Here is an 18,707-nt window from a genome sequence, read left to right on the forward strand (position 1 = left end):
TTTCAATAAATATACTTGCCAAGGAGACATTAGTTAAGCTCTCTAGGAGATTTAAGCTCTGTAGGAGATTTTCCTTTCAGCCCTCTCTAATAGCAAGATTTGAATCAGTAGACTGAACATCAGCTTCTTGGAGACGTGTCCTGTGAGGTATTTTAAACACAAATAAGGAAGTATTCTGCTACTTTCCTGTTGTAGTGTGTTATACATATTTACAGCACCATTAAACTGAAATATTAAATGATGCAACTCTCTCCCCTGGCCCCCACTTTCAAATAAACAGGTTTTTCTGGTTGTATTTAACCCATAATTAATTAATAAAGCAGACTCTAATCTGTTTATTAACTATGCTCCCTTATTGTCAGGAAAAGCTGTAGAAAGGGTTACACTAGGACCATAAAAAGCCTTAGCTCTTTCATCAGAGCTAGGATATTCTTGTGTGATAGATGTGGATAATTTTATGGTGAGGATATATTTTGATGACCTGCCAATAGCAGAGATCTGGATTTTGCATCACAATAGGTTCCCTCACATCCTTGTGCTATTGCAGATATCAAGTATGGCCCTGGCTGTCAAATTCACAATATTTTCTTCAATCAGCATTTAACAGGGGATCTGTGAACCTGTAGCAGAGAAATTCCTGTCTCTGAGGTCGTATAAAAGATGAAGAGGGAACTTTGGATTTGTTTCTAAACACAAAATAATTTAATCTTTATTGCAAGCAGGATACAAAACTATGTTCCTGAGAGAAGATGGGAAGTGCTGGGGGAGACAAATAGTTGTGTTCCTCATTCCTGAGTCTTTTGGTCGTTACCATGAAGCTGCAGCTTTGAGAATCATATGTTCTTCATAAGACAGGGTTCTTTGCTTTCACTTTCTGAGAAAGAAAGCGCACTTCTAACTTTTGCAATGAGGCAGAAAGGCCCAGGTTAGTAAAAAAAAAAGCACCCAGAGTCCAATAAACAAATGAACCATTATTGTGCATTCCTGTGAAGTCTCATGACATCCAAGACAACCCTGTGACTTTCTGGTACTCTTGGTGGGAGAGCCCACCTTGGGATGCTCCTGATCTTTGGAAACTTTCCAGAACTTGAACAGTCAGACTCGCCCTGGGCTGCTCCCAGCCCTTGCAGTCGGTACAATGCCTTTCCAGGTCAGAATTGTGGTGGACCAAAGTGATTGTCACCCTCCGCTGAGCTCCAGGCCCCCTGGCAGTGGAGACATCTGGAAGCCTACAGTGCCTCTGCTTCACAGGTCTGAGTCCTTCTCCGGAGGCACCGCATCATTCCCAGCCCGCCTGTTCTCTGAGCAGTCAGCTGCAGAGGGTGCTCTTGCTCTGCCTGAAAACAAAAAGTTTGGGTAAGTGCCGTCCCATCTCCTCCCTGCCACCCCCTCCGTCTCAGTAGAAGCAAACAAACGAGTCCTGGGTTCTGCCTCGGAACGGAGGGGCCAGCGGTGAAGAGCCATTTCAGAGCATCCCCTCCCTGCCTGCTCCCTGCCCAGCCCTGGGAGCTCGGAAGCCCGAGGGGCGGCGTGGCTGGGGCAGGCAGGGAGGGCAGGGGCTGCTGGGGAGGAATGCTGCCAGCAGAGCTGTGGGCAGCAGGACAGCTGCTCTTCTTCACATCTGGCACGGCAGGTCTTGACCTGGCAGCTCAGTCCTGGGGCTGAGGATGTCCTCCTGTTGTGCTGTCACCTTGCTCTGCAGGAGAAATAGGCTGGTTTTGAACCACATCTGGGTCGGGGTACTTATTAAAGCATCCCATGGGTGCCTCTGCGTTTCTAGCTGCTTGGCACAGAGATGCAGACGAGGCAATCTGTTGAGAAAGCATTTACTTGATGTGCTGCCTGCCTCTGGAACACCTCAGGGCACGGCAGGTCTTGTGTGCAAATACATCTCGAGTATTTCAGAGAACGGGAAACTTTTGGAGCCACAGAAAACAGATGGGAGGAATCCTGAGAGGCAGTTCACTGCTCTGACCTTCCCCATGACAATGGCAGCTCGACTGAAAGTAGCCTTTGCCTGGGCTGCTCTCAGAATCCCCCAGTGATGGAGATTTCACAAACTTTCCAGTCCATCTGTTCCAGAATTTTACTCTTCTTGCTTTGGTGGTAGTGTCTGGATTACATTTCTCATTCCTCGTGGCTAACCAGTCACCAAAGAGACAGAGGATTTTTCTCTCCTCTGTTATGTGAATGTGCACAACAATTAGTAAATAATAAATCAGTGTTGTGCTTTGCATCTGTGTGCTGATTTGCAGACAAGTTAAATAAGCTTTGTGTGCACCTGCTACTTGTGTTTCTCCCTGTGGAAAGGCACATGCCACTGAAATGCAATGCTGCTGGCGGCATATCTCACCAAATAGCAAAGGGGCCTATGTGGTGAGGTGCTGAGGGATTCCCTGAGATATGTGGAGCCTTTCTTGGAAAGGTTCTCCACAGAGATCTCAAATAATTTAGGGGCAGTCATGTTTGATGGCCATGAAGTAAAACTTTCCTTCAGTTAAATCCATTTACGGCTAAAATACAGCATAGGATGAAATTAGAAGTGGAATTTGTTTCACAGCACTTCATCCTGAGCTTTAAGCAGATGTAATCTTTTCTTGTTCTCTAGCCTCATGCTGTAATCAAAGGTGAAGGACTGGTGCCTCTAGAGGATCTTCTCCCTTCTAAGGTGAATTTTTAAATTGGATGGTAATGGGAGCGAAATATAGTCACTTCTCATTTATTTTTCTTTTGTTTTACAATACAGACTTGCAGAATTCATAAGGCTTCTCATACACTGAGATCAGGCCAGCCAAAAAGTGTTAGTATTCTAAAACAGTTGGAGATATTCATAATATGTGGAACAGAATTTGCTTGCCTAGGAAATTCACAAATAAATCCTCCATTCTGAACACTTCTGAGAATACTGAAGTCTTGGTCATGACCAGTTGCTAAGACAAAAAGCCGCAGTCACCAAGTAAATCTCTTGTGCATCATTTGAACTTGTAATATGTGTAGCTAGCCCTTGAAAGCAAGCTGCTTTCTGCCATCCCCTGAAGACCTGTGGTCATGGAACATTTATCCATTTTTCTACATGATTTCAAAACACATTATTATTTACTTTGATGAACACTCAACATGAGTACCATGTTTAGGAAATTACAGATATCAAAGTGGAGATGTAGTAAAACAATAAATCTTCTCATCTGTTCTCTCTGTCCACTGAAAAGATAAATCAGTAATTATTACAACTATATGATTGGTTTAAAATGTTTTAGAAAATGGGACTGGTATTTTTTTCTTTCCTGGGAGACTAATCTAAGGTTAAGTCATTAAGTCTAAGGATGTTTGTCTTAGATCTTTTACCAGGAAGCACACTATGCTACTTCTGGTTAATCCATTTTGTAAGTGGGACAGATAAAAATATTCCTTCCAGAGAAGGGGATTCTTATGAAGCCCAACATTACACTTTTGAATCTTCCACTATTCCATTGCACACTCTAAACTTGCTTTTATTTGAAGAAATAAGGAATTGAAAAACCAACACAACCATTTTTCTCCTCCAGAATTTTCCTTGTCAGCTCGGACCAGCTGGCAATTTCCATTTGGATTTATTTCTATGTATTTCCATCCTGGTGCAGAGATTATGACAAAATATTCTTTTATATCCTTTTACTGCAGAAAAAAAAAAGTTGTTTCTTGCCAAGTCAGACACACATTTATGGCAGAAACTGTCACACCTACCTTCTCTCAGCAACTTTCAGTCCATCATGTGAGCTGTAGCCGGTAACCTACACAGGGCAAACACCTCCTTTGTATTGTCAAATTTTATATACCACAGTCTTCAGCTGGATGGTCTTAATTTAGCATTCTGAGATGGGATCTGAAATACAAATTTTCCATGGATATCTACCCAAGCAGTAGCTCAGTCCTGGTCAGTGAGGTTTAAAATTATAAGTGGATCTCTGAACCACCTATGCAGGACATGAGAAAAAAGTATGGTATTTTTGGTGGATAGATGGATGGATGGATAGATAAGAGCCACAATTCTAGGGGGATGCTAACTGCTTAAGGATGCTTAAGTCATGACATAAAGACATCTGTTGTATCTATTTGTCTAGAAGAACTGTAATTAAGGGAATGCTTCTTATCTTAGTCTTGTTCTTTTCGTTCAATATGTCTGTTCCCTGTGTTTTTAGATGCACAGTGTCAAAATGGGGTTTTCTCCCATTTTCATGTCACCACTTTGCCAATGTTGGCTAATGACAGGTGCTTCTTCACAAGGAAAAATGATTTCTAGATGAACTGGTCAGTGGGAAGTCAGAAAGGCTTAGAGGAATTCAAGTCTGGTGACTGCTCTTGCTACACAAAGTTCTTTAAATACTTAAAGCTTGAATATTGCAAAGCAAATAGAAGGAAGGTGGGGATGGGCTGTACAAGTTTACCTGCTTTCTTACCTATTCAAATGACCATTGCCCTTCTAGCAAGGGGAAGAATTCAGTATACCTCACATTTCTAGCTCAAGCCTTTTGTTTGTTGAGTCATTATATCTCAGTCAACAGCTTTCTCCCCACAGCTTTCCAAAAGTAAAGACTGTCCTTGAACTCCAAACCCTGCTAAGGAAACATGGAGCAAATGTCAACGTTTCTGAAGTTATTCACCCTCTGCCAAAGCACACACATGGCTTGGACAGCAGAGCTGTAGCAATGAAATCCACTGAGGTCAACAAATAGAGGCAACACAAAGTCAGTGTATTTTACTAAGTCCTCTGACACAGGTACAGGTGAAAGATCAATAAAAGTTGGCCAGGTTCAGCTCTCTCCTGTGGGAAACATTTGAACAAATCTCGTTAGTCTGGGTTACTAAAGAGCCTTCTAAGTGCATTGGTGAAATGGAACTGGAAAAGTGACAGAACATACATGGGCTTAAATTGCAGACAGACCAATGTTTTAAATAAAGTGTTCCTGGAAGAACTTTTCAGTCTTTTTCTCTGTACCAAGTTCTGAATCCTGCCCCATCCATCCTGTCCTACTTGAAATTTCCACGCAATGCTTCCTCAGGCATCTCTGTAGCTGGCCTCCAAAGTGCAGTGTTTCTATGTCCAGCACAGCCTTGGAAGAGGAAAGATGGACAAACCTCTCTCTCAGGTGAGAACATCTCTGCCCAGAGTTATTTTTTGGGCCAAAAGCACCTTAAGGAAAAAGCATGAAGAAAAGCAGCTGGAGAAAGCATGGCTGCTCTTAAAAGAAAGGAGCAAGGAGACATGAAGTGATGGCCATGGATTTGTCATCTGTTGACAGAATTTTCTCACCTGTCAGACAAGTTTCCTACAGGCAGCTTCCTTCCTGCTCTCAGCTCTTTTTAAACTCAGTATCTTTTCCTCAAGCTGTTAAGTCTCTTTCTCTCTCCTTCATGCAACACCCTTGGGATCCTCACAAGTAGTGGACCAACTTGGATATGTGTTACTCAGGCCCTCACACTCCCTCTCCTCTTAGAAGCCTGTTTCAGAGATCGATAAGAAGCAAACCAAGCAGGAATTTTCCCCCTCTCCCTACCTTTCTGAAACCAATATATTGCTGAGGTCTGGGCACAAAGACAAGAAATAAATAAAGATATTTAACAGCTAGGCTTTCCTTGTGCTGAAGGATCTCCCTGGAGAGATGCTGGATGCAGGAATCCTTGTTCAGAGCGGAGCACTGCTGCTGGGTGGAATGTGTCAGCTGCTCACCAGGTCCTGGGCAGGCTGGTGAGCTCGGAGGCGGTGCTATGAGCGCAGCCATATGCTCAGCGTTAAGCCAGTGAGAAATTCCTCTGAAGTCAAGGGGGTTTTTGCATGTGCTTAAGGGCTTTGCTGGACCGGGGCTTAGGAAGAATGGACTGTGAGTTCGTCGGATGGGATTGGACCAAGAATCTTGCACCCCTTCTCTTGCCAAATCCTGGGGGATGCCTCTGATTCACAAGTGATAGGAGTAAACTGGGTCATTGAAAAGAAGGGAATTCAGCTGACCAGCTGGCCATAGGATCCCTGGTTGGAGGCTGCTGTGAAAAAGAGACTTTCTCTTACAGCCACTTCGGTCCTTGCTGTAGGATTTGTGTGTGTATGTATGTGTAGCTTTTTTTCAATCCAGCTATTCAAACTAAGGTAAAGCATGTGATGGAACAGGATCCCTGCTCGTGTTTTTTTGGCTGTCATTATGGATGAAAACCTATCAAAATGATTAAGAACAATATTTGCAGAGTCAGCTGCTGAGTTCCTTGACTTGCTACAGTTGCAGAGCAACAACATTGCAGTGGGCAAAAGATTAACCACAGACTGTTAAAAAGAAAAGAAAAAAAAACAGGCTGGATTTTTCAGATAAAAAAAAAAAAAAACAAACTTGATGATACTTAGAGATTAAAGTGTCTCAGGATGATAAATGTAGCCATAAAAGCCTATAGGAATAAACTGCAACTCAGCTGCTGAGGAACTGTCAGCAGCCTAGAGGACATTGTTTGGCCTTGACTGAGACAGAAGGCTAATAGAAGAAGGGGCATTCATCGTCTTAGATCTGGAACTGAGTCACTCCATGGCTACAGACACATCACTTCTGCCTCTTATTCTCCTCTCCCTGACAAACCAGTAAAATGCAGAGATGGGAAAACTGATTCCAACAGAAAAAGAGCTTCATGCTTCCTGATCCTTTGAGTGCAAGTCATCACATGATACATCTCTATTTCAGTGACACTGCTGTGCTTAGAGAAAAGGCTTGTTGATTGTCTTCTGGGTGCTCTGCAAAACTTTTCTTAATTCCCTGTAAGTCAAACCTTGTTTTCCCTTCCAGAGTTCAGTTAGAGAGAGAGAGATATTAATCCCAACAGCAAGATTTCAGCCAATATCCTAAACCAGGAGGAAGGTCTGGGGTCAAAGCTAGCAAATGATGTTGGAAGAAGTAAGTTCAGAGGCAGTGTGTTCTTTCATGAGCAGATTATGGAGGTTTGGAAACTCTGTCATCGCAGAGGTAGTGAAATACTGCTAGTTTGCTATAGGCAATGTCTAAACTCCACCCCCTCCATTCTCTTGTGAAATGAAAAATACAATCACCAAGGTTTCAAATAACTGATGAAGAAACAGTCCTCCTTTTCCAGTGGTTTTGAACAAAAGGAAAAGGCAAAGTGTTGGCACTGTGAGCAGAAACATAGACCTATGTGAGCTCAGCTTTTGGAGCTGGAAGTTAGCCATGAGAACAAGCCATTTAACCATGGTACTAGCATTTGTGTGGGACTGACTTTCATCCTTTGGGGACACTGTAGTGCTTAAAGCAACAGGGCTTTAAATGCTAAGTTTTGTTAATTTTCTAGAAACCTTGACAAACTAGCAAACTCAGGTGATGAGAGGGATGGATAGACTTAGAAAGGGGTGAAAAGCAGAGATCCAGGTCAAGATTCAGCCTGGCACCTACTTTTAGCTCAGGAAAGTCACTTACCCATGGGACCTGCTCTCTACAGACCAAGTGCCTAACCCAAGCCAATAGTGTGGACTCCTCATAGAACTGTAGGATGGGTATGGTTCAAAGAGACCTCTGAGTTCAAGCTAATGGAGAGGAACAGTTACATCCAGAACCTCCTCTCAACCCTGCTCCTACAGTGGGGCATTTCCCTTGGGGAAATACCACCGTCTTTTAATTAAATTATCCTCTCTGTATTGTTATAATGCCTTCAATGCAAAGATAGTCTCTTGCTTGGTCTGCTCAGTGCACAGCTCATTTACACCCTGTGTATTTGGTGGCTTTTTGCCATTACTTTTAAAATTTTTACTTCTCCTGCTGGAGATGAGTGCTAGATTTGCTGGGCTGCACTATCCTGTAAGTCAGTGCATCACTGGCTCAGTGGTTTGGAAAAGAGAAGGTGCTGTCTCCTAGGAGTCTTGTAGCACACTGTATGGCAGAGTGAATGGCCTGAGTATCCCAAGCTGCATAAATATTTTCAGGGTAGATCGCAAGGAAAGTAGTTGAGTCTTTATCTGGATAGTGAATAGCAGGTAATTCCATGAACTCTGGGCTTAATTGTTTTTCTGTGTCTAACTAATGTAAATGGGTGTTCAGCATCTCACTGCAGCTCCAAGGGCTCTACAGTTTGTGTTGATACAACCTCCTAGTGCAGACTCAGATCTTCATGCAGTGGATGAGAAAGAGAAACGGATATTTGCCTCTAAGGCAAGCATCAATACATAGCAAAAGGACACAGTCTCCTTTTAGTCCTAAAAGTATTGTAGAAAAGTCTTGCAGGAAAGGCTTCTATTGCTTTTACCTAACTCCTGCTTGGCTAGCTGCATGCTGCTCTTCCCAAAGACTTCCTGCATCTTTGGCTGTGGGAAGCACTTCTGACCCCTTTCATTAATCTGCTCTAAAAGGTCAGGACTGTGTTTAAACACCCACCAAGCTGCACGAGCATGAGATAGTTGGTATCCAGCAGGGAGGAGAGGGTTGCCATCAAACGTGTTTTGTGGGATCTCTTGGGAAGGAAGGTGTTGTGGGAGCTTGGTTCACTCAGCAGCCTGGAAGGAGAAGGGAGAGGCAGAAGAACACAGATCCTGCCTCATGGTCACCTCTGCTGTGAATGCACAAGGCATAAAGCAATCTTGGACCCCACTGGACTTACCAATAAAGCTCTGTGCTGTAGTGTCCTGCAGTGATTGGGTCTCAGATACCTATTTCCTCCTGGAAATACCTCCATCCTGAATGTCCCATATCCTACTCAGATCTTTCCAGATTTAGCCTATGATACATGTGAGAGCATGGACAAATGGAAATTACTCAGATGCAGAGCTGTAGAAAGCCATTGCCTCTCTGTTTCACACAATAATCCCCTGAAGCCTCACATCAGAGAAAATCCATGTGATTTCTTGCAATGTGGTATCACATGAAAAGACATCTCCCCCAGTGCTGTTTTGGAAATACAATAGTTGTTTTTGTTTTATCTGCTGTGCCATCGGCCCCCCCAGCTGGGGACTCAAATATGCATTAATTCTGCTTATGACTGCCAGGAGAGTTTATTATGGCCAACAGCAAGAAGCATGTAGGAATCTGCGAGGTGTGTGCATTTCTGCAGAAAATGAGCCTTGGTCCCTGTTTGCTGTCAGCTTTCATTACAGCAGGGGAAACTTCTTGCTGAGGAGGGGATCGTGTAGTAGGCAAACATTGCACAAGAGGGAGAGAGATGCCAGGACTGGCTCAAAGGCTGTTGTAATGGGACAGGGGGGAAAAGAGAAATGCAGAATCTGAAAGGCAAGAGGAAAGATGAGGTGCAAGGTAGTTCTCAGGAGCTTCAAGTGTTAGGCTGACAGGATGGTTAGCTCTTGACTGAGGGCTTAGTAGTTTGCTTTCTGTCTTTCTTTCCTTTTTTAATATCTTTTTTTTTTTTTTTAATCTTTTTCTTTTCTTTCCTGCTGAGAGGAGCTCTTTTGTGTTGATTGGCACAAGTTTTGGAAGGATTAAATAAACGCAGCAAATGGAGACTCCCTTTTCAGCCTTCGCTGGAGGCAGCTGTCTTTCAGCACTGAAACCCGTGCATTGCTAAGGAGGTTCATCCTATCACTGCCTGATTGCTTCCCAACAGGAGCGGTGTTGTGGCACATCTCCAGTGGTGTTGTCCCCTTGGAGGGCTGTGATCTATGTTGGGACAGTTTAGGTAGAAGAGAATTACATGAGATCTCTAATCCCACTTTCTGCTCAAAGCAGGGCTCATTTCAAAGTTAGGTCAGGTTGCTCATGGCCTTGCTGTGTCCAGTCTTATGTTTTCTTCCTCAAGTGGGCAGGATAACACTGAAATTTTATAAGCTGCTGGGAGAGGCTGGAAATGCATCAAGTCTGTAAGTCCCTAAGGGCAGACCAGGAGTTTGTCTTGCAAGGGTTTGCAGGGTTGTCTCTGTCTTGGTTGCAGACCAGGAGTGGGTGACTTCTCAGAGGCAGTGATTCCATGGAGGGCTGTTATCTTGTTCACCCTGGTTCCTAAAGCAACAAGACTGCCTTGTGTGGGTTTGTCTTTCTTCCCTCATAATACAGAGTCATTAAGGTTGGAAAAGACCTCAAATGTCATTAAGTCCAACTGCTAAACATCCACTGCCATGCTCACCACCAAGCACCACACATACATGTCTCTTAAATACCTTCAGGAATGATGATTACCACTTGTCTGGACAGCCGGTTCCAATGCTTGACCATCTCATGTGTACTTTTTCAATTATGAGATGAGAAATTGGCTGAAGAGGGAATGTCTTTCACTTCATATTTCTGGGGAAAGCTCAGTCTTTTCTGAGACTGCCTACTTGGGTTGGGTGATGACTCACATGGTGCAAACCCAGGATTCATCAGTCATCCTGTCTGCCACATCACATGCTTAGCTACTCTTTACCTGCTAGCTAAGCTAGCCTGACTCCATCCAGCAGTGCCAAGGACAGGACACTTGCTGGGGCCTGAAAAGCTACAGAGCTGTGTTTCATTTTGCCTTATCAGAACTGGCACAAGGCAGATAATCTCGATCAAATCCAACAGCACTGTGTCAGACCTAACCCTTTCTCATCCATCAGGTATGTAACCCCTCTCCTTCTGGAAATCTTGGCTGTTGCTCTGAGAAGACTTCAAGAATCTAATGCCCTATCGTAGATGCAAACAGTCAAACAGAGCTTGATGAATCTCATGGAGTGTTTTCCACATTATCCAGTGCAGAAGTTGCAGAAGTTCATGGAGTTGCAGAAGGTGCATTTTCTTTCTCTTTTCTAAACACTGTCTTCAGCAAACTCCTTTTCAGAGTGAGGAATTAATCAGTGGGAACTGCTGGGTTCAGGCACCTGCATTGCTCTGTGGACCAGGCCTTTATTGGAAGGTTGTATTCAGTCTCCCTGTAGTCAGCCCTGGAGGTACAGCTCACACCCCACAGTGCTGGCTCCTTTTCTTTCTTGGTAACTGTATTGCATCTTTGCAGTTTCTTCTCCTGCAGACATGGTTTCAGTCTCCTCTTTGTCCTGACTTGCTGCTGTGGAATGTAAGGCTTTTATTTTTTTTTTTTCACTCTGTAAAAGAAAAATATGAACCTAAGCACATCATGTCAAGACTTTGAGCTTGCATTTTCTGCCTGGGTCCTTTATAGAAAATAAGAGCAGCGCCTTGTTTTTCCACTTCTTTTTACCTTCCCTTTGTCCTCTTTCTCTCAGAGAAGATTTATGCCCTGTTGTGAAAGCACTGCACCTAACACAGCCAGCTCTCACAGTTTCACTTGCTGTGCAATTCCAGTATGATCTTGCTTCAATGCATACTTGATTCAGGAACAGTGGGGTGTGTTCAGATGGATCAAACATGAGCCAAACTCTTTTTATTTTATTACAGTTTATTTCTTCAGGAAGAGCCAGAGTTGAGCTAGGAGTTCATTGAGTTTTAAGGTAACACATTTTCTCTCTCAGCAGGAGCAGGCCATCGACATATACGGTTATTTACAGCAGCTCAGCTGAGGGAGAGTAACCCATAAATAGCAACTTCTTATGTTCGCTCACAGGCACATATTCTTAGAGAAGGCAGAAACCTCACGTTCCTGCCTGTTCTCTAACATTCAGCAATAGGGTTTTTGAAGGAAAATGTCTCCCTAGGTAGGATATCCTATAACTCCTGACCACAGGGGTTTCCTCCAGCTTCACCTCCAGCATCTGGTGTTGTCTGTTCTCAAAGACAGGCAGATGGGGTAGATGGACCCCTGATCTTATTTGGGAGGACAGCAATTCCCGTGAGCCAAATGCAACACCGGAGAAATATGTCAGATGCATTCCAGATGGATATCCCTGGAGAGCAGTGCCTTAATTCATAGACCAGGCAAAGAGACTCAAAAAGGAAATGTCTTTCTCCCATTGCAGTGGGGAGCCTCAAGAAAGGACGGGTAGATCACCCTCTTAGGCTCAGCTCACAGGCTTGGTCTCACATCTTCGGTGATAGAGGTGTCTCTGATCTGGACTGAGTTATCTCTTTCATCTCTTCCTCAGCATATTCCATAGGGATGCCTTCAAACAGTCCTTAAGGGTGTCCTTTCCCCATTACGGTTTAATGCAAAGAAATAATGTAATCTTCTGTTATGAATGAGCTGTCTTTCCAGTGAACTCTGCCTGTCTTGCATCTTCAAATCAACAATACCAGTTTTTGAGGTACACTCTAGTAAGGCCAAATATATGGGCAAAGTTCTCTTATCTCAGGATGTCACATCTTTCCCTTCTTTACAGTGACAGTACTTCATCTTCTCTGGGAAAGAATTATTCTGCTGCCATGTCTCCATTCACCCAATATATTTGTTTCACAGATGTGTGAGATATCCTAGACATCACATCCCCTCTTTCTTTTCTCTAAGTGGTGTATTTATATGCTTTATAAAAGGTGTAGACACCCAAGACTGGTCATCTGAACAGTTTTCTGGACATCTATTGACAGTGCTTCTTACATTTAAATTAATTACTTGAGAACTTAGTCTTATATCTTTCTTGTAGACACTTCTTAGGCTTCACAGCTGTAAGTAGCAACCCACCCTGAAAATACCCAGACCATCCCCAAGAGCAATCACTGACATGATAAAGTATTATAGTATTTACATAACACTTAAAAGCTCTAGTGATCAGTAAAGCCCCGCTGTGCTAGACCCTGAACCCAGATAGGGAAGAAACCAAACTCTTAATCTCAGCATTTGTTGCTCAAACTGCTGGAGCCAGAGAGAAAGAGGTTCGGAGCAGGACTGTCAAATTCTACTGCTCTGACAGGAACAGTGCTTGCCCAGGGAACTGTAAGGCTGTAAAATATACAATCTATTTCAAAAGCCCACCTCTGTCCAGTGACAAATGCAGAAAAACTCCCATATGAATGAACTGCTCCCAGGAATCTCCTTGCTGTCTTCCAGAGAATTAAATTGCGATCCTGACAGCTGATGATTGCCATCCATCCCTACAGAAAGGCAAAGCAAAGCATAAGCTCACCTCAACATTGTGCCGTGGATGAAGAACAGATTTTGCATTGGCAGCATTGATTCAAGCTGTGCTGAAAGCTTACAGTGGGAAGGACTGAGGGCTCCTAGGAGTCACATGTTTTGGAGACCCTCTTACTGCTGACTAACCTTGAACATATTTCAGTCCTCTCTCCTGAAAGAAGCATGTTTTTGTGTGTAGTAACAATGCATTTTCCTTCCCACAGTGTATTTACAGATATGTGCTGCTTTCTGGCAGGTTGGTTATGGATGACAGATTGGGAAGGATTTCATGTCGCCTGTGTTTTCTCTGTGAGGTTAGACAGCGTGTGGGTGTGGTGTTAGATTCCTCATCTCTTCACTCAGACCTTGTGTTAGAGGATCAGGAGGATCTCTGACAGGTGCTACAAGACAGTCCTCTAAAGGGGATTCTGTTTGTGTAGTTGTCAGGTCAAATGGTGTTATTTAAGCATATGTACCATGGTGGGTGTTGAAAACAGTTCCTTTAGGTTGTTCACAGCCATGAAACCATTTCAACTGACTTAGTAGAGCTGCAGTCAGGCCATCTGCTCAGCCAAAACTCTTGACTAGGCTACAAACATTTTATGCCTTTTTTAATAGTTTTTCTCTCTGACTTGTCAAGTGCCACATTGCCCTGTTAATGCCCATTCTCAATGCCTTTGTGGAGGCCTCATTTCTACCTTGACCAGGTGGCCAATCTATTCAGGAGACAACAGATTATCTGCAGCCTTTCCCAACCACACTCTTCACAGCTGGCGAGGATCTGTAAATGCCAGAGATAATATGGAGATAACTGGTGATTTAGTGAGCTGAATCGCTAAAACTGTGCACATCATAATGATTTGTGATGTGTGCCCAGTCCCTGGAAGTTCCACATCCTAACTCCAGCTCCTGTTCTGTCAGATGCAGGTAAATTTTGATTAAGTTAAATTCACAGGCTAAAAAATGACATATCTTTCTAATACTCTGAAAATATAGCAGCTTACTGTTAAATAAGAAGAAAAACTAAGGAAGTTAAGGATGTCTGTCTAGTGCCATTGTACCAGGAATTGACTTTTTGCCCATATGAATTCCCAAAGGAACTGACAATTTGCCCATATAAAAGTACAGAGACGTTTCCTGTCTCTAAACAGACCTTGTCAAAATTAATCCAATAAATACAGAGAATGGGATTCTTGCAGCCACTGAGATTACTAGGACAAGGTGTGAGAGCTTAGAGAAAATGAAGGAAATAATTACTGGCTGGAGGAAATAGCAAAATCAACAGGAAAACCCTTTTTTGTCCCAGCCAGTCCTGATGACAGCCAGGAAAATTTCATTAGTCTTAAGAGCATTGCTTTACCCTTTTATTTCTACCAGAAAGCTGAATTCCCCCTGCTCATGTGTGGTTACATTTCTTTACTGAAACTACACAGTGCTTGTGGTATTTTGCTATTTCCAGTGCTGAGGAGCTCTGCATGGGGAACAGCTTTAGCTGCCAGGCACTGGAAGAGCACACAGCAAAAACCTCATCTTCTGCCTAAATATTGCACACACAACACAGCATTTGGGGCACAGGGCAGTTGTGGAACATGGGGGAAACAGGACAGTGAGTGAAAAGGCCACCTGCAGATCAGTCTTTGTCATGGATCAGGAGCTCCTTTCACCACACCAGGGAAATACAAGAATTAGGGACTCCCTTGGCATTCAAGGGATTGATCCCTGTGGACCTCTGTTGGGACTCCAGAAAAAGAACCATCCTGTCAGTCCTCACAGGGAGCTGGAAAGAGAAATGTAATGTTTTTAGATACAAATGTCTTGCAGCCACCTGCAGCCATCCTGCTGCTGCAAGGCTTGGACATCCCAGTTTGGTGCTCCATCCACCCTGTTACGCTGTTTTTGGTGGTGAGCCAACTCTGGATATTACAGAAGACCCAGCCCTTTCCCCCTGTACTACTCAGCATAATAATTCAGGTCCTTGGCATGGGCTCTGCGTGATGCAGGGGAGGAAACTCCTGCTGAATCCCAGCTGATGGGCTGCCCAGCCCTAGGAACGGGAGGATTGATGGTCTCCATAAATGCCTTTGCCATAGCACTGCTGCCTGTGCTGCTGAGTGATCCCTGCCTGTCCCCCAGGGCCTGATTCTCCCTTTCCTTGCTTGGTGCTGATGCATTTTAGCAGCTGATAGATCACAATTTCTTTACCTCTTGCCCCAAGTGAGACGTATTTCATTCGTGGGGGGTTTCAGTGTGAGGAAGGCTCTGAGACCTAAGCCTCATTCCACAGGGCACTGCTCTGCACCTGGGGTTATTTTTTCCCCCTTTCTGTTCTTTAACTAGTGCCTTTAAGAGGGATAGGAGATGAGCCCAGAATGTATTTATTGAGCCCGGGGGAGGTGCAAGCATCTGTTAAATATTATGAAGATATCATTGATGAGTTGGTTTCACCTAAAGGCTGAAAGAGGTACGATATTTACATGTCTCCTGTGGGATGGTGCAGAGCAGGGGAGAAAATGCTGCTCAGTGATAACTTCCCTTATCCAAGGGTGGTTTGTCACACAGACTCTGTAAAACAGAGTCTTCTGTGTCTTCTGGTTGCATTGGATGCGAGGAAAGGCTGTATGCTAGGCTTATCAACATCATTCATGGCAAGATTTCAGTGACTCTTCCTCTCAGATAAAAGATTTGTGTTTGCTTCATCCCTCTTGTGCTTTCTGCAAAGATCTGCCTGCTTGCTACAAGTGTGAGCTCTGAGCTGTTTTCCTAGGGAATTAAAGGCACATTTAGATTTTCTCTTTTTCAGCTGCTTCTTTCCCATCATTATCTTCTTGAGCATGACAGCAAGCCTCACTGACCCTGGCTCTCAGTTATCTGGGCGTAATCCATCATTCCTTTCTGTCCCTGCTCAACCCAAATGATCACCCAGGTTCAGTACAGCTGACCCACATCAGTTCCACAGACCAGCTCCTGGTCAAACCACTGCTCCACTTTTGGAAAGGAGCAGAGAGAGGTCCTGAATCCCAGGCTAAGATATAAGACAAGCTTTTCTTGGGTGAGACCACCATAAAACATTTATGCTTTCAATCCCTCCCCTGAAAGTTAAATAAACAGTAACTGCAGTCCTGTTGCGACAGGAAAAAATTCCAGCCCTCTGCTCAGAAGGGAAAGTGTTGTCCCCCACTGGGCTTTGATTCCCTTTATGTTTATGTAATGACTGAAGATCCTGACAATAAAGTATGATATCAAAACCAGAGAGAGCTTGGAAAGCAGCAAGAAATTAATGTTTCAAAATGTCCTCTAATATTCCCTAGATGCTTTCAGTCCTTATGGGGGAGGGGGTCCCTGTATCCTATCACACACCTGACATTGCCTCTAGCAAAATTAGTCACAATGGCCCCGTGCAGGTTTTGGATTTATTGTCTGCAAATTTGGCTGGTCTGATCACTGGTCTGAACACCTGTGGAGCCTCAGAGTCCAGACTATTAGATTAATCTGTCAGTCACTCTATATAACAGCCTGTCCTCCTCTCCATCCCAGTTCGACACTCCCTTCCCAATTTTGGTGTAGAGCTCCAAGATCCAGTTTCACCGGAATGTAAACAGTGTCTGAATCCCCCAACTTCCCTGCTCCGCTTCCGCTGTGAGTGCACATCGGCTGTATTGGCTGCTTGAAAAGTAATTATCCTCACTTCCCACCTGATAAATTAAAGACCCCCAGGTTCTTTGCTTAATGGTGCAGAGCAATTCAAGAGTGGTTCTTCTGCAGAAGCTGTTAGGAGAATGTCCTAGCAGCCTCACACCCTTCTGGTCCTCATTGTGCTGGGATGACAGCCCATTAATCAGCCTGACCCGGCTTGGAGATGGCAAAGGTCGTGCTGCGTGAAGCCTGATCGGAAAAACAAACCTCACCCCTCTGCAGTGCTTCCTGGCAGGCACCAAGGGGAAGGCTCGCTTGGTTTCACACTTAAGCACCTTAAGTATTTTTCCAAGGCTAGAAGGCAACTGATATGAAGGGCTTGTACTTCAAATAGAGGAGCATGAGTCCCTAGGGCTGTGTCCACATTGCTCTGAAGTGTGGTTTTGGGAGAATGATCCCAGATCAGCCCACTTCACATCTGTTCAGCCACTTCTGGGGGAAGCAGGGATCAGGTCTGATGGAACACATGATGCCCCAGCCTCAGATTTAGTACAACCTTGGAGTATGCTGGCAGATCCACTGCCTGTAGGCACAGATGAAAAGCTTGGTCTCAGGCTCATAATGGTCCTGAAAAATTCAGTGTGGTCTGTCAGTGGTTTCTGCACAAGAGACACTGAGCCATATCCACCCAAAAGCCCAGCTGTCAAACCCTCTTTCTGACAGAAGCCAACAGTGGGGTGCATGGGCAGGGAAGAGCCATCATAGGTAACTCTGCTGGCATCTGATGGCTTGGAGGTGCTCTGTCTGTGACTGGGCATCCTTGATGGATTGTTTTTCCATTAATCTATCCATTCAGTTATTAAGTCATTGCAAGCTTTTAGTTTTCTCAGTGCCTGGTGTCAGACTTGAACTATTCAATGATGAATTGCGTGAAGAGCTTAGTTTTCTTTGTTATGAGTCTGTCTCTTTTCAGCTTTACATTATGAGGGCCAAGCTACAATCATCTCCTATTAATCTTCCTTGTTTAGACCTCTGTAATGCCCTTTTGTATTTCTGGATGTGTGCGCTTGTCCTACTTTTGATGGTATTCTTGATTATAGGCTGTACTGCTAATGACACTGGAATAGTTTATTGCAGGGAATTAAAACCCATGAATCTAGGAAATATAAATTAGATGATCTGCCTGTGAAAACATCTCCATCCTGGCATGTGGTGAAGTTCACAATTGATAAGCCAATGTAAAGACAAGCCAGGAAAATAATGCATAAATGCAATATATCCTTGCGTTGGCTTAGTACAAGAAAAAGCCCCCCAACATTTCTGGTTGTCTAATATCACGCTTGAGCATTCTGGCCCAAGATAGCAGTCCTGTAGGTATAGGATTGGTTTCATTGCCAAGCAAAGAAGTTACTGCCATTTGGCTCCAGGACAAGAACAGCATTGTGCTATACTTTATTGTTTTCTTATGGACCCTGCAATGGCAGTACACAGTTAATCTCCTGATCCTTTGGTGTGAAGTGGCATGTTCCTTCATGGGTGAGAGAAAAAACTGTTTAGCTCTGACACCACTACAGGTGCATCACTCTACAGCATCAACTCTACCTCTGGCAAGGCTTTGTGCATATTTAGCAGTGAGCAGCAGTGATGTTTTCATCTTTGCTACAGGGAACACAAATCAGCAGCTTGTGGTTGTGCTGATAGTTTCAATTTACACCTTTCCTTCAGTAGTTTCAGCCTCTTGTTCTTGCTGTATGAATGCTGCTGTATATATAATGCAATACTAATCATGTTTGTATCACAAACCGCTCAGTTGCTGGTTTGTGATAGGGAGTTGTTCCTTCCACATACACTCCAGTAGTGTAAAGAGAATTTTAAGATAAGACACAGGTGCCACTACTCTGGTTTTTCGGCATATGCAAAATCATGTGCTCAGCCTTTTAGTCCACAAGAGCTTCTAACTTATTCTTCCAACTCATTTTATTTTTCCCCATCTCTTTTTGTAGCAGGGAAGCTTCTGTTTGGCTTTGTAGCCATCTTGAAGTTATATGTTTCCTTGTGTACCTGAGTACACAAGTGTTCAGGGGTTGTTAATAATCTCCCAGCTCTAGAGTGTTTGAGATAGCAAG

Source organism: Ammospiza caudacuta, chromosome 8 (genome assembly GCF_027887145.1).
Source record: "Ammospiza caudacuta isolate bAmmCau1 chromosome 8, bAmmCau1.pri, whole genome shotgun sequence".
NCBI classification, from domain to species: Eukaryota; Metazoa; Chordata; class Aves; order Passeriformes; family Passerellidae; genus Ammospiza; species Ammospiza caudacuta.